Below are 12,554 nucleotides of genomic sequence, written 5' to 3'. Positions count from 1 at the left end.
CCCTCTGAGAATGAACGTGGACACTGGTAACAGAAGACCTGCATGTGACATCTGTGCTGAGTGACCTTGTGGCTTGTGAGGTTTAGCAGCTTTTAGCTATTGAGGTGGGTGATGGCAGAGACCAGTGGATTGGAACGTTTAAATCATTTCATTTGGGCCACAGATAAATGGCATATTCTCTGTACAGTAGGTGCTCAATGTATGTTTGTGAGGTGAGTGAATCTAGGAGCATATCATCTTTGCTTTATTTATTTACTTTTAAAGATTTATTTTATTTATGTGTATTGTGTGTCTGTGATGCCCTGCCCCGTGTGTGTGTGTGTGTGTGTGTGTGTGTGTGTGTGTGTGTGTGTTGTGTTGTGTTCTGAGTACATGCAGGTGCCAAGGAGGCCAGAAGAGAACATTAGAGGCCCTGGAGCTGGAGTTACAGGTGGTTATTAGTCTCATAACAGGAGTTCCGAGCACTCAACAAGCACTTTCAACAGCAGAGCCTTCTGCAGACCCCAGGCCCTTGCTTTATGAATGGAGCTGTGCTGGAATGGATTGTGGAATCTTGTCCTGATCACACACCCCACCCATTCCCACCCCCCAGAGTTAAATTTATGTACTTTCTTATTTTTTCCTTTTGGTTTTTTGAGACAATATCTCACAATGCAACCCAGATATGGGTTGACATGGATCTTGCTATTTAGCTCAGGCTGACCTTGAACTGATGGCAATCCTCTTGCCTCAGCTTCCTGATTGCTGAGTTTACAGGCCCAAGCAACCATGCCTGCTTTGTCAATTAAAACCTCATAGCAATTGTTTTTAAATGTTTTAAAACTAACCCTCCTCCCTTTTCTACTTTTTTTCTTTATTTCTTCTTTTTTGGCTTTGATGTGTTACACAGAACAATTCCATGACTGTTCAATATGCTTGTTTTTATCAAAGGCAGAGGGATAAGAAAGGTCCGTAAGGAAGTGTCACTGGGCAGCTCTTTTATCTTTCCTTTGAAGCATCCACTATCACAGCTGATGCTGAACTCTGGAAGCTCCAAGTGGGCTAGCTTCACTTCAGCAGGATGGTGGGATGTTGGCCCAACCTGTCACTGCACCTAACATGGACATCTGTCAAGTTTGTCCTCTTCTGTTCATTTATGATACCACTTTAATTCGAGATGAGGAGACCTAGGAATGACCTGCACAGTGCCCCATCAAACAAAAGACAGCATATCTCAGCTGATAGTGATGGCATATGCCTGTAATCCCGTAATACCAGCACCCAGGGAGCCAAGGCAGGGGGGTTATAATATTAAGGCTAGTCTGTGCTACATAGGTAGATCATGCCTCAAAAAAAAAAAAAATCAAGAAAAAGAAGATATTTCACTCTTCTGGTTTGAATCAAATGTAGAAAAAAAATTCCAGTTTATATTTTATAAAATTTGAGTTGTAAGTTAAGTATATTTCTGAATTATTCCACAAACTTTCCCAACAGAAAATATCAAATAAAATGTCGACTAGGTTTTAGGAATTGCATCAGAAGCCTGGTAGTGTTTCAATGTGCTCTGCTGTGTGCACACATGTGCAAGTTCAGGTGTCTGTGTATTTTGCATGCATGAACATGTGTGCAATCACATGCATGTGTAGGTGGGCTTGCATCTGCATGCCGAAGGACCATGTTCATCTTTTACAGTCAAGGCCTGCTTATCCCAGTCGGTGCTGTTTGCTTGAAAAAAAAAATGTTTTACCTCTGTCTTCATCACTAGTCCTTGTAATTTATTCATTTGTGTTGTTCATGAAAATCTCATATCTTCTGTGAGATACAGTGTATTATTTGCTGACATTTGTGATTTCCCCCAAACACTTTATTTTCAATTGAATTTATAAAACTAGTTTCTGTTTTAGACACTAGAGAAAATCATCTCCTTCAGATCGTGTTTGAAGACTTTAAGGTGTGCACTATTGTGCCCCCACTTTTACTTAATGTTAGCCTTTTATTTTTAATATAAACTAGATAGCTAACTGCTGAGTGACTAATTATCCAAGAAGGGAAGTGACAAGCTTATTTTAAAATATAAATCTCCATTAGTCACACATGATGCTATGTTTACTTTATTGTGTCCACAGAAACACACAGAGAAATGTATAACATTTCTCTTCTCCTAGTTTATGCACTTGAAATCTATACCTCCGAAATTTAATATGCATGTCTTCAGTCTTCAAAGCCAACAGTGTCTCCTTTGGGATAATGTCATCTACTGGGACTACTTCCGGCAGCCAGACCATGCTTCTGTCTGGAAGGAACTTCCCACACACAGTTAAGGTTACTAGAAACTGATAAAGTAGGGTAGGAAAAAGAAGAGGTGAATTTTTCCTCATGAAAATGCAAAGTGCATGGGAAGATCATTCCTGCTGAGAGCCAAGAACTTCTTTGAGATGCAGACTGTGGGTCAAATGGACTGTGTCGCTGTAGGAAGTCCACTCTTGGTGACAACCTATGGCAATTGCTCCCCAACCATTAACATTAACCTTTCAGGGTCTGACTTAAAGTGCTACGTTTATCTATTGTTTTCCTTAAAAGTCTCAGAAATTAACACATCAGCCTTTTATGGAAATGAGAAGGATCAATTGCAGAACACAGACAAAGCTTATTTTTTAAAAAAAAAATCACTTTGTTTGCATTTATTTATTATTGACTTGATCTCTCTCTCTCTCTCTCTCTCTCTCTCTCTCTCTGTGTGGGGGGGTCAGAAGACAACTTGAGGGAATCTGTTCTCTGCTTACCCTCAAGGGACCTAGGGATTGAAATCAAGCACTTTTAATACTTGGCTGTCTTGTAGGTCCATGAGAGCTTCTCTTTTTTTAAATTAAAGATGAAATTGATTTAATGTTGTATTTGTGAGTGTTTTGCCTGGATGTATCTAAGTATGCTATGTGCATGCCTGATGCCTTCAGTGGGAAAGAAAAAGGTTGCAGGTCCCCTGGAATTGCAATTGTGAGCACCCGTGTGGTGTTGGAAACTGAACCAAACCCAGGTCCTCTGGAAGAGCATCAAGTCCTCTTAACCACTGCGCCATCTCTCCAGCCCCGATTTCTTTAAGAACTGTTATGTAACACTCTTCCATTTAGCTAAACTTTAGCTCCTGGTTTTGTTCTTTCTGATTTTGGATTCTTTTTCAAGAAGAAGTGTGACATATCTGAGCAGTGAAGAGAATATATTTCTAATTTAAACACACTTCTTTAGTTTTAGGAAGAATTAAGCAAAAATACAACTCAGTATTCCACTAGGAAACTTTTTATAAGTGTAATTTCAGCAGAGTGTACTACCCAGACCCACACCCTGCTACTCATCACGTGAAAACTAATACCCTGGGATTGAGAACTAATAGAAGGGAATTTGAGTTCATTTCAGGCCTGTACTCTGAGATGAGGAGAAACGACTGGTTTCCAAACAAAGACCACCGAAAGGAACTCAGGGACGGGAAATGCTTCCCTTCCGGGGAGGAAATGATGCTGTGCAGGAAGGGTAGATTGGGAATGAGGTCTCTCTCACCATGCCTCTTTCTTCTCTTTTCCTGGAATACAAAGATAACAGAGGATCTGTTTTCTATTGCTAGCCCCTATCATCTGCAGATGAACAGGGTGCATTATTTCCCTGCAAATTAACATTATTCCACTTTCAGTTAGAAAGCCAGACTACAGTGTCCCTGAGCCACGCTGGCTGAAGACCATCAGATGATTTTGGTTTTGACAGCTGAAGAATAATTCCTGGTGAAGGGGTCTTGGGAGCAGTGTCTATCTAGTTCATGTTGTTGCCGGAGTTGATCCCAAGAGTTAGTTTCTTGGTCCTCTGGTGTGGCTGTTGTGTGGAATTTGTGATGCCAGGGAAAGGAGAGGATAAAGCAGAAGCTAAGAGATTTGCAACTAAACTGGAAGTCATAGACACTCACTGAACATTGGTGTTACAGCTGCACCACAGACACCTTAAAACATTTCACAACATCTGCCAGCCAAAACTGTCGTTGGCCAACGAACTATTTACCAGCTCCAAAGTTAAAGAATGTGGTAGCGGTAGCGCTGAGAACCATGCTGTCTTGTTAGGACATCAGAACCCTGCCAGGTTCTGAATGAGAAACCATGAAACTACTTTATGCTCTGTTCCAACTGAACTTTAAAATGTACCAAGCATCCCAACAGTCCATCAGAGTTGTGTTTCTGGGCACTAATGACAGTTAGGAGCAACTGGGGGCTGAATGGTGGTCAAGATTGTATTACAAATGCATACAGGAAAGTGGTAGGTGAATTTAAGCAATCATTAGTTGACTGGGTTACTGCTAAGAAGTAAGCATGGTCTTAGTAGCATGATTCTTAGTAATTAGTAGACAATTGTCTCCAGTCAGAGCTCCAGCAGTGCCCTGAATGGCTGAAATCATCTTGTGCTTTCCTATGTAGAAGCCAAAGCAACTGTTTAAAACACAGCTCATGTCTTTTCTTGGGGATTTCCATATCACCTTTGTTCTGAGATATTTGCTGGCTTTATTTTAGTTTAAAAATATTATCAAATCTGCACTGATTATTGATTTTATGAGTCTTTTATCTTAATTATATTAGGCTTATTCTCTAAAATTCCTATGGCTCTCAATTTCTTGGGACAATGAGAGTTGAAAACAAAACAAAACAGAACAGAGTGCCTGAATATTCAGGCAGGTATTTACATACCCACAACTGCAGATAAATAGCTTTAGAACAAAGGCCTAAGTAATTCACCGTGTGGGCAGAAATGTCTCTAATCATACTTCTAAACCCAGAGATAGACACTCTAATGCCTGCCTCATACTAAAGCAATCCAGTCAACCCTTAACTCTGGATAGCCAACTTCATCTACCCTGGCCACCAGAACACTTTGTACTTGGAAACCAAGTCTCCCACACTGGGGCTACATCCCACCACAAGACTCATCCCAACTTGCTTTTCCCCCTTTCCCTCCTCAAACTCCAGCTGTCCTCTCAGTTACTGAGAAAGCATTCATTCTGCCCCACCCCCGCCCCCCAAGGAGGGTTTCTCTCCTTTGGATTCCGATCAGTCTCAGAACGATAAATTTTCTGAAGTAGAATAGAATATATTCCAAATAAAATCTCTGACACACGGATTCTCCTCACCCAAGTTAGGATCAAGAGGTGTGTGCAGTAATCGTCACCACTTTCTCTTCACCGTTAGACCATAGGTATTGCAAAAATAAAATCCAGACCCCAAAATTTCCTTTAACCTAAGATCTACAGACCATATAGAGTCACCGTGAGATAAGCATTTTCTATGCTGGTGACTTCAGTCCCTGTGGATGGACTCTCTCCACTCCAGTGCTCACTACTCACAAGATGCTTATGAAATATAAGCTAGAACAATAACCAGCAAATATTATCTTCCTGAATCATTCTGGGAATTTTTATCTTTCTTATTCTTAAAATGCCATGGTTACATGAGCTATCTAAAATTACTTTTGAATGTGAAAATTTTAATAACATAACATTTATCTTATTTTTGTAGCTATCTGTCCATGAATCCAGAGAAGCTATCTCATTAGGCTGTGTCACATTGCAGAGGCAAAGCTTGTGGTAGATATATTGATTATGATGACTTTTTGCAGATAATTAAGCAAAGCAGAAGCCTATATGACTCCCTCAATGCAGCAGCCTAATAGCAAATGAGCCTAATTTTCAACATTATTACATTAATATTTGAGGAGTTAGTAAAGGTTCTTAATAAACAGACATGTAGAAGGAGGGGACTGGGAAGATTTTGGTCATAGTATACAACATTTTAAGAGAGAAGCTTAAGAAAACTATTGCTTAACATGGTTTCTATGTTAAAATAAAATATATTTTATATATTTTTAAATGTTTATTTTACATGTGTGAGTGTTTTGTCTGCATGTATGTCTGTGTACTATGTGCTTTCCTTGTGTGAAAGGAAGTCAGAAAAGGGCATACGATCCCTTGGACTGGAATTACACACACTTGTGAGCTGCCATGTGGATGCTAGGAACTAAACCTGAGTTTGCTGGAAAAGGAGCTAGCGATCTTAACCACTGTGCCATCCATCACTCTAGCCCCACAACGAACTATATCTTTAATATCACTAAAAGTGAATTTAAAATATTCTCATTAGAAACATAAAGATAATTACATGAGTCAACGCATGTTAATTAACTACATTTAGCCATTTCACAAAGTGCACATATTTCAAAATTTGTTACACATAATAATTTCGTGCAATTTTTGTCAATTGAAAAACAAAGCATGTATGACTGACGTTGGGACACCCTGGTGGAGCACTTGCTCAGCATTCATGAAGCCAGAGTTCAGTCCTCAGTACCAAGAAATAACTATTTCAAAACAAAAAGATAACTTTAATTTGAAGCTGTATCTTTTTTTTTCGATTAATGATATTCTTAGAAGCTCCACTTTACAATATAAATTTAATATCTTTTCATTTATGATATGACTCAGCAGCAAAGAAAGTTGGATCATCTAGTTCACAGTGGGTGGTATTTCCTTACCAGAATTCAAATCTATTTGCACTGTGGGGGGTGAGGCTGGGCCTTATGCATTGGGCAGGAGGGTTTTCTCAAACAGGCAAATCAGCAAGCCATTAAGTTGGGAATCCCATTTTCTGGTATGAGACTGACTTGGGGAGGCTCTGGCTCTGTACATACATCCTATTGCTTCTGCAGTGATTAATCAATCCTCTCACACTACCACTAGCATTTTTCAGTCTTGAAAGGAATATATGGGATAGATCCTTTGTAGATTTCCAAGAGATTTACTCCTTTTTATTTTTTTTTTTCTTGTCTCTACCTGAAGTCCACATTTAAAGAACCCAGTAAAGTTTTTTTCTTCCTTTTTTTCCTTAAAATATTTCTTTAGAATAAATGAGTCGTGCAGCCCACTAACCAAGCAAGCCAAAAAAAGCTTTCCCAGGCCAATATTCTAGATGTTTCAAAAGTCCTAGAGGCTTGCTTGGTTAAATTGAGACGTTTATGTGACAGCTGCTGTACATGTATTGTGAATGAGTGGTTATGGTGTCTCAGAAGCTGGCTCTTGCTTTCCATGGAAACAAAGCTTAGACTATCTGAGAACAACTCTGCATCGCAAGGCCCCATGTTGAGGGAATGGAAACAAGAGTTCCCATCAGAAGAAGCCATCGGTCACTGCTTGTGTGCCAAGATTGGAGGCTCACAATCAACTAGAGGAAGTTGGTTTAGACCATAACAGGATCAAGTTAGATAAACAGATTCCTTTTTCTTTCCTGTGGTTTTTTGACACCGGCTGGGTGGCCTGAAGGAGACATGGGTTTTCAACTGCCAGAAGGAATCATGGGGTTTCAATTTTTTCTGTCACTTCTACACATGACTCAAGGTGAACCACACTGATAAGGAAAGATGGCTCCATCTTGGCTGCAGCTTTGTCTTGCCTTAGCAGAGTATTAACCTATGTGCTCCAGAGTCAGCTTACAGAGGTTCTGATCAGCACAGAGAGGTGTGGATGTTGGAATCTGAACTCCACAGAGGATACTGATGGTCAGACTCACTAGGAACACACTGGATGGAGTCTATGTTCAGGTTGCTTTCCAGGGTCACTCCACCATGGTGAGACACCAACCCTTCATCTCTGTCTCTGACTCTCACTCAGTGTCCTGATTCCTGTGTATACTTGCACAGAAGATTGCTTGTGAAGTTCATGCCAAATAAAAAACTGTTTTTATGAATAAGAAACCATTTTATTTGTGATAATCTTATAGAGAGTGCATACACACTACTCAGGCCATTTGCATTGGGTTTGGGGTGTGTATTTTTCTTTGAATATGCATGAAAATTACTAGCAAGTTATTGCATTGTAAGCAAAGATCCATAAATTTAGCTAGGTCAAAAATTACTTGAAAAATAAAATAGCATTTACCCTACTGGGCTTCTAATAAATGGTTTTATTGAGATATATACAACAGAATAAGCCTTTTGAAGCATTCAATTCAATGGTTTCAGTATATTCATGAAGTTATTCCAATGTCACGTTCTAAATCCAGGAAATTTCACTGAAGTTCATACCTAATAGCCATCACTCAGTTTTTCCTTTCCCTAGTTCCTGATAAACTATCTCTATGAATTTTCCTTTTCAGGAGCTTTCATATAAACAGAATTGTAAACTATGTAGTCTTTTGCTTGTAGCTTCTTTCACCAAAGATTTTTAACTTTTCTGTGTGATATGGCATGTATACATACCCCATTCCCTTCTTCTGAATAAATTACCTTTCATCATGGACATACCACATTGCATGTACACACCCAATAGGGGACCAATTTGTTTGCTTCCTGTTCGGAATTACCAAGAATAGTTATTTTATGAACATTTGTGTATGTCCCTACCAAGTTTCCTTTTTATTACTAGATCTGTTCATAGTCCAAAATAAGAAATTACATCAGATAAAAACTACCTAATAATGGCAATTTTCTTTTACTTATAAGTTAAAATGAGTGAAAATGCAATAATAAATATTCTTCTAAAAATGATCCAAGTGTGATTAAAATGAAACATTGAGAAATGAACAAATTGATATTTGCCTTCATCTCTACCTTACTGATGATTTCAGTATTTTTATAATCTCTTAAATTTAAATTATAAAATCAATAAATACATACTTATTATTTACTATAAGTATGGTGGTTTGGATGAAAATGGCCCCCGAAGGCTCATGGAGAGTGGCAATATTGGGAGGTGTGGCCTTGTTGGAGTAGGTGTGGCCTTCTTGGAAGTTTGGCTTTGAGGTTTCAGATGCTCAAGCCAGGCCAAGTGTCTCACTGTCTCTTCCTGCTGCTTGCTGATCCTGATATAGAACTCTCAGCTGCCTCTCTTGCACCATTCCTGCCTGCACACTGCCATGCTTCCTACCATGATGATAGTGGACTAAACCACTGAACTATAAGCCAGCCCCAATAAAATGCTTCCCTTTATAAGAATTGCCGTGGCCATGGTGTCTCTCCATTGCAATAGAAACCCCAAGACAGTAAGTGTATATGATTTCAAAGCATGTCCTTTCTGTTGTTTTGATGAACACCATGAATGAAATCAGCTTGGGTAGGAAAGTTTATTTTATCTTGTATTTCCAAGCCCATCATGTAGGGAAGTCAGGGCAGGAGCTCAAGGCTGGAACCTAGAGGCAGAAACTTATGCAGAGACCATGAAGGAACACTGCTTACTTGTTTGCTGTCCACGTCTTGCTCATCTTGCATCCTCATACCATCTAGGACCATCTGACCAGGGGTAACATCTTCCACAATGGGTTGGGTCATCCAATATTAATCATTAATCGAGAAAGTGCTCCACAGATTTGCCTGCAGTCTAATAGAGGCAATTCTGTTATCAGTTTTCTCTTCTTGAATGACTCTAGCCTAGTTTGTTTTAAATTGGCACTTAACCAACACAATACTATAAAGCTAAACCAAAATAAAAGGGTACATAAGGGAAAAAAATAATTTACAGAGTTAAAAAAAATTGATTTACAAATGAGTTTAGTATGTACAAACAATAACATGACAATATAAATGTGTGCTTGTTAAGCCTCTCTCTTGGAATTTCTAGCCTTTATTGCAAGCATAAGCCAAGTTTTGGAGCTCAATGAATTATTAGTTTACTAAATTATAACCCTTGATCTCAGATAAAATAAAATACATCCATTTAGTTTTTTCAAAGAGAAAAATTCACTCCTGTTAGAGTAAGGTTTATTTAAGTTGACAGAGACATATAGTTTATGAACCTTTGGTATAAGCTCACATTCATTAATCCTAAGTAGTTTTTCATCTGAAATGAAAATGAATTGTGATAAACCTTGCTAGCATTAAAATAATGCTGTAGAATCCACTAAATAAAATGTAGCTTCTAGAAGGGACTTCTCCTTCAAAGCATATTTCTGTTCCATTCATTCATAGGCTAGAAGTTTTTCAGTCATACATAATTTGACACTGACATTCTGGACACAAAGTAGCTCTGGAAATAAATGCTTCAAGATCAGTTAGTTGGAAGCCCTCTTTGACTAACATTCAGGAAGTGAAGCATGGTCTAGGGAAGCTTCACAAGCTAACATAGATCTGGTGGAGCCCCACACAGCCAATCAAATATAGATTACTAAAGAAAGAGTATTTTGAAAAATGATCTATATTGAGTGTAAATGATATCATGCATGCTTTATTTGCTTACTGGTTTTGAATTTCCAAAGCACCTTGAGAGTATTCAATTGTTCTTGATTAATGGAATAAGTTCAAGTCACAAGGTCACAGCTTGACAGAGCATTCTTGAGACTGTTATTTGGTGGCCAATAAACTTACCCATCCATATATTACCCCTGATTCTGGTCACTGTAACTCCCTATTCTTAGCACTGTGCTAACAAGAGGTGCCAGTGCGTAAGTGCTAAATGATTTGTCCTCAGAACTGTGCAGACAAGAGTTCCCTGAGAGTGTGTTTTAGACAAACAAAGAAATGCTTTCCTGGAGGATCCCTTTCTCCAAGCCCCAGCTTATTTTAGGCCAACTCCATAGGTTCTGTGTGAGCACAAATTGTATCTTTAAAACATGTAGTACTTTGAGAATTTATCTTCCAAGTATCTAAAAATAGTTCTTTAAGATACAATATTCAATTGAGGGAAGAATTGTCATCAAGGAAGCTTCCCCCTGGAATGGCTGGGAACACATGCTGAGAGTCATGGCTAGATAATGTGCAAAGAGACCTGAGAACACTCAGTTCTAAATGGGGTGTCTCCATCAATCATCTCCCCTAAGGTCATAGGAAACCCTACAGGAAAAAAAGGGAGATGAAAAGATTTTAAGAGCCAAAGGGAATTTTAGACTCTTTCTAAAGTGAAGATTTTGATTGTGTGTGTGTGTGTGTGTGTGTGTGTGTGTGTGTGTGTGTGTGTGTGTTCCCAGAGGCCAGAAACAGTGACAGCTCTCTTGGGGTTATGGTTAGCTTGTTGATGTGGGTCCTGGAGTCTAAACTCTGATAGAAGCAGTAAGTGCTCTTTGGCCCTAAGATCCAGGTTCATATTTCTTTAACTCTTGCACTTGAGAAGCAAAGGCAGAAGTCTCTAACTGCAAAGTCCCACAATGACCATTAATCTAAATGCCTGTCTCACAGAGAGACAGGAATCCATGTGATGAATTTTAGAAGGAACTCATGTTTATCAATTACTCACAAAACTAGTCATGAAATTTTGCTTTAGATTGGAGGAATGCAAATATATTTATTTTTTCAACAAATATTCTTTGAGCACTTTTGTTGTACCATTGTCCTGGGCTCTGCATCCAGCCATAGGTGATGCCCTCTAGGGAAGAGTACACCAATTGTAGGTGCCAAACAGCCTTGAAAACATATGTTCAAGTAACATTATATGGACTTCCTGGGCTATAGTTAGGAATATATGTATATACAAATGCATATATGAATGCAATACAAATTTATGAAAGGGGTTGAAGCCTCGTGGGATTTCCCAGTCTCATTTGGCATATTCATTGATGTCATCCTTGTTCAGCTCACATTTGGGCAGTCATGTCCGTGAGACTTTGTGGGTGTGGCTTCTGATGTTACCACAAGACACAGTCTCACATCAAATGCCCTGATCCTTGGCTCTTACATTCTTTCTGCCTCCTCCTCTGCAATGTTGCTCCTCTACAATGTTCCCTGAGCCTTAGGTACAGGAGTCTTTTGTTGATTATAGCCAATGGGATTGGGCTCCACAGCTGCATTTCGATTGGTTTGGTTTTCTGTAGTGGTCTGTTTGTTGGGAAAATGTTTCCTTGACAAGGGGGGAAGACTATCTTATCTGCCGGTACTCCATTTCTTATTATAGTAAATGAGGAAAAGTCTTGGCATTTGGCTCAGCTGGAAATCAGTAGTCCGTCCTGCAAGTCTATCGTCCTCTCCAGTGTGTCTTTACATCTGAACACTGAGGTCCAGGTAATTATTTCCTTTTACTGCTGGCTTTCAGACATGGTAGAAGTGGTGGGAGTGATGCGTTTTAGATCTTTCCCCTCCTCTTCCTTCCTCTTGCTGTCCCTTGAAGGGCTCTGAACACAGCACCCCATATCCTGGCTCTCTCTGTTCCCCTGGCTCTGTGGCACAGCTGTGACACTGTGATAAAAACCAAGAATCAGACGTGATCTGGAAAACAGTACAGTCTTCTGGCTTTTTGCCCTTTTTAGACCAGTAGAAACAAGAAATGGCAAGATTACCCATGTTCGTACAGAAAAACAATGTTGTTAAAACATGTCAGCTTTTGATCCTTTCCAGATAAATTTCTATCCCAATTCTTGGAAAAGGATATCTTACCAAGGCTTTATTTTTCTTTGTGCTGCTGTGTTTACCTGACAGGAAAAAAAAATCTATATCAATCATTTTAGGACTCAGAAAGTAATGTGGTAATAAAAAGAGAAGCAAACCAAATAAATTTTAAAGGTATAGATATAAATGTATATATAAATAGACGCGCAAGAGAACAGAATTTTAATATTTATCAAGAGAAACTTAAAAAT

General features: G+C 39.1%; 1 protein-coding gene across 3 annotated transcripts in view; it reads left to right on the top strand.

Moving 5' to 3' along the window:
• Rab27b (RAB27B, member RAS oncogene family) overlaps positions 1 to 12,554 on the top strand; it is a 147,743-nt gene that overhangs the window by 113,635 nt on the left and 21,554 nt on the right. For 2 of the 3 annotated variants that reach the window (XM_036204783.1, XM_036204782.1), the window contains one exon: positions 11,873 to 11,979. The exons of the other annotated variant lie outside the window; for it this stretch is intronic. The gene's annotated coding sequence lies outside the window, so the exon portion shown is untranslated. The remainder of the gene's footprint in view (positions 1 to 11,872; positions 11,980 to 12,554) is intronic. 3 annotated transcript variants of the gene reach the window in all.

The sequence above is a fragment of the Onychomys torridus genome, chromosome 13 (assembly GCF_903995425.1).
Source record: "Onychomys torridus chromosome 13, mOncTor1.1, whole genome shotgun sequence".
In the NCBI taxonomy this organism is placed as follows: Eukaryota; Metazoa; Chordata; class Mammalia; order Rodentia; family Cricetidae; genus Onychomys; species Onychomys torridus.
This window is presented reverse-complemented; position numbering and strand designations above follow the sequence as displayed.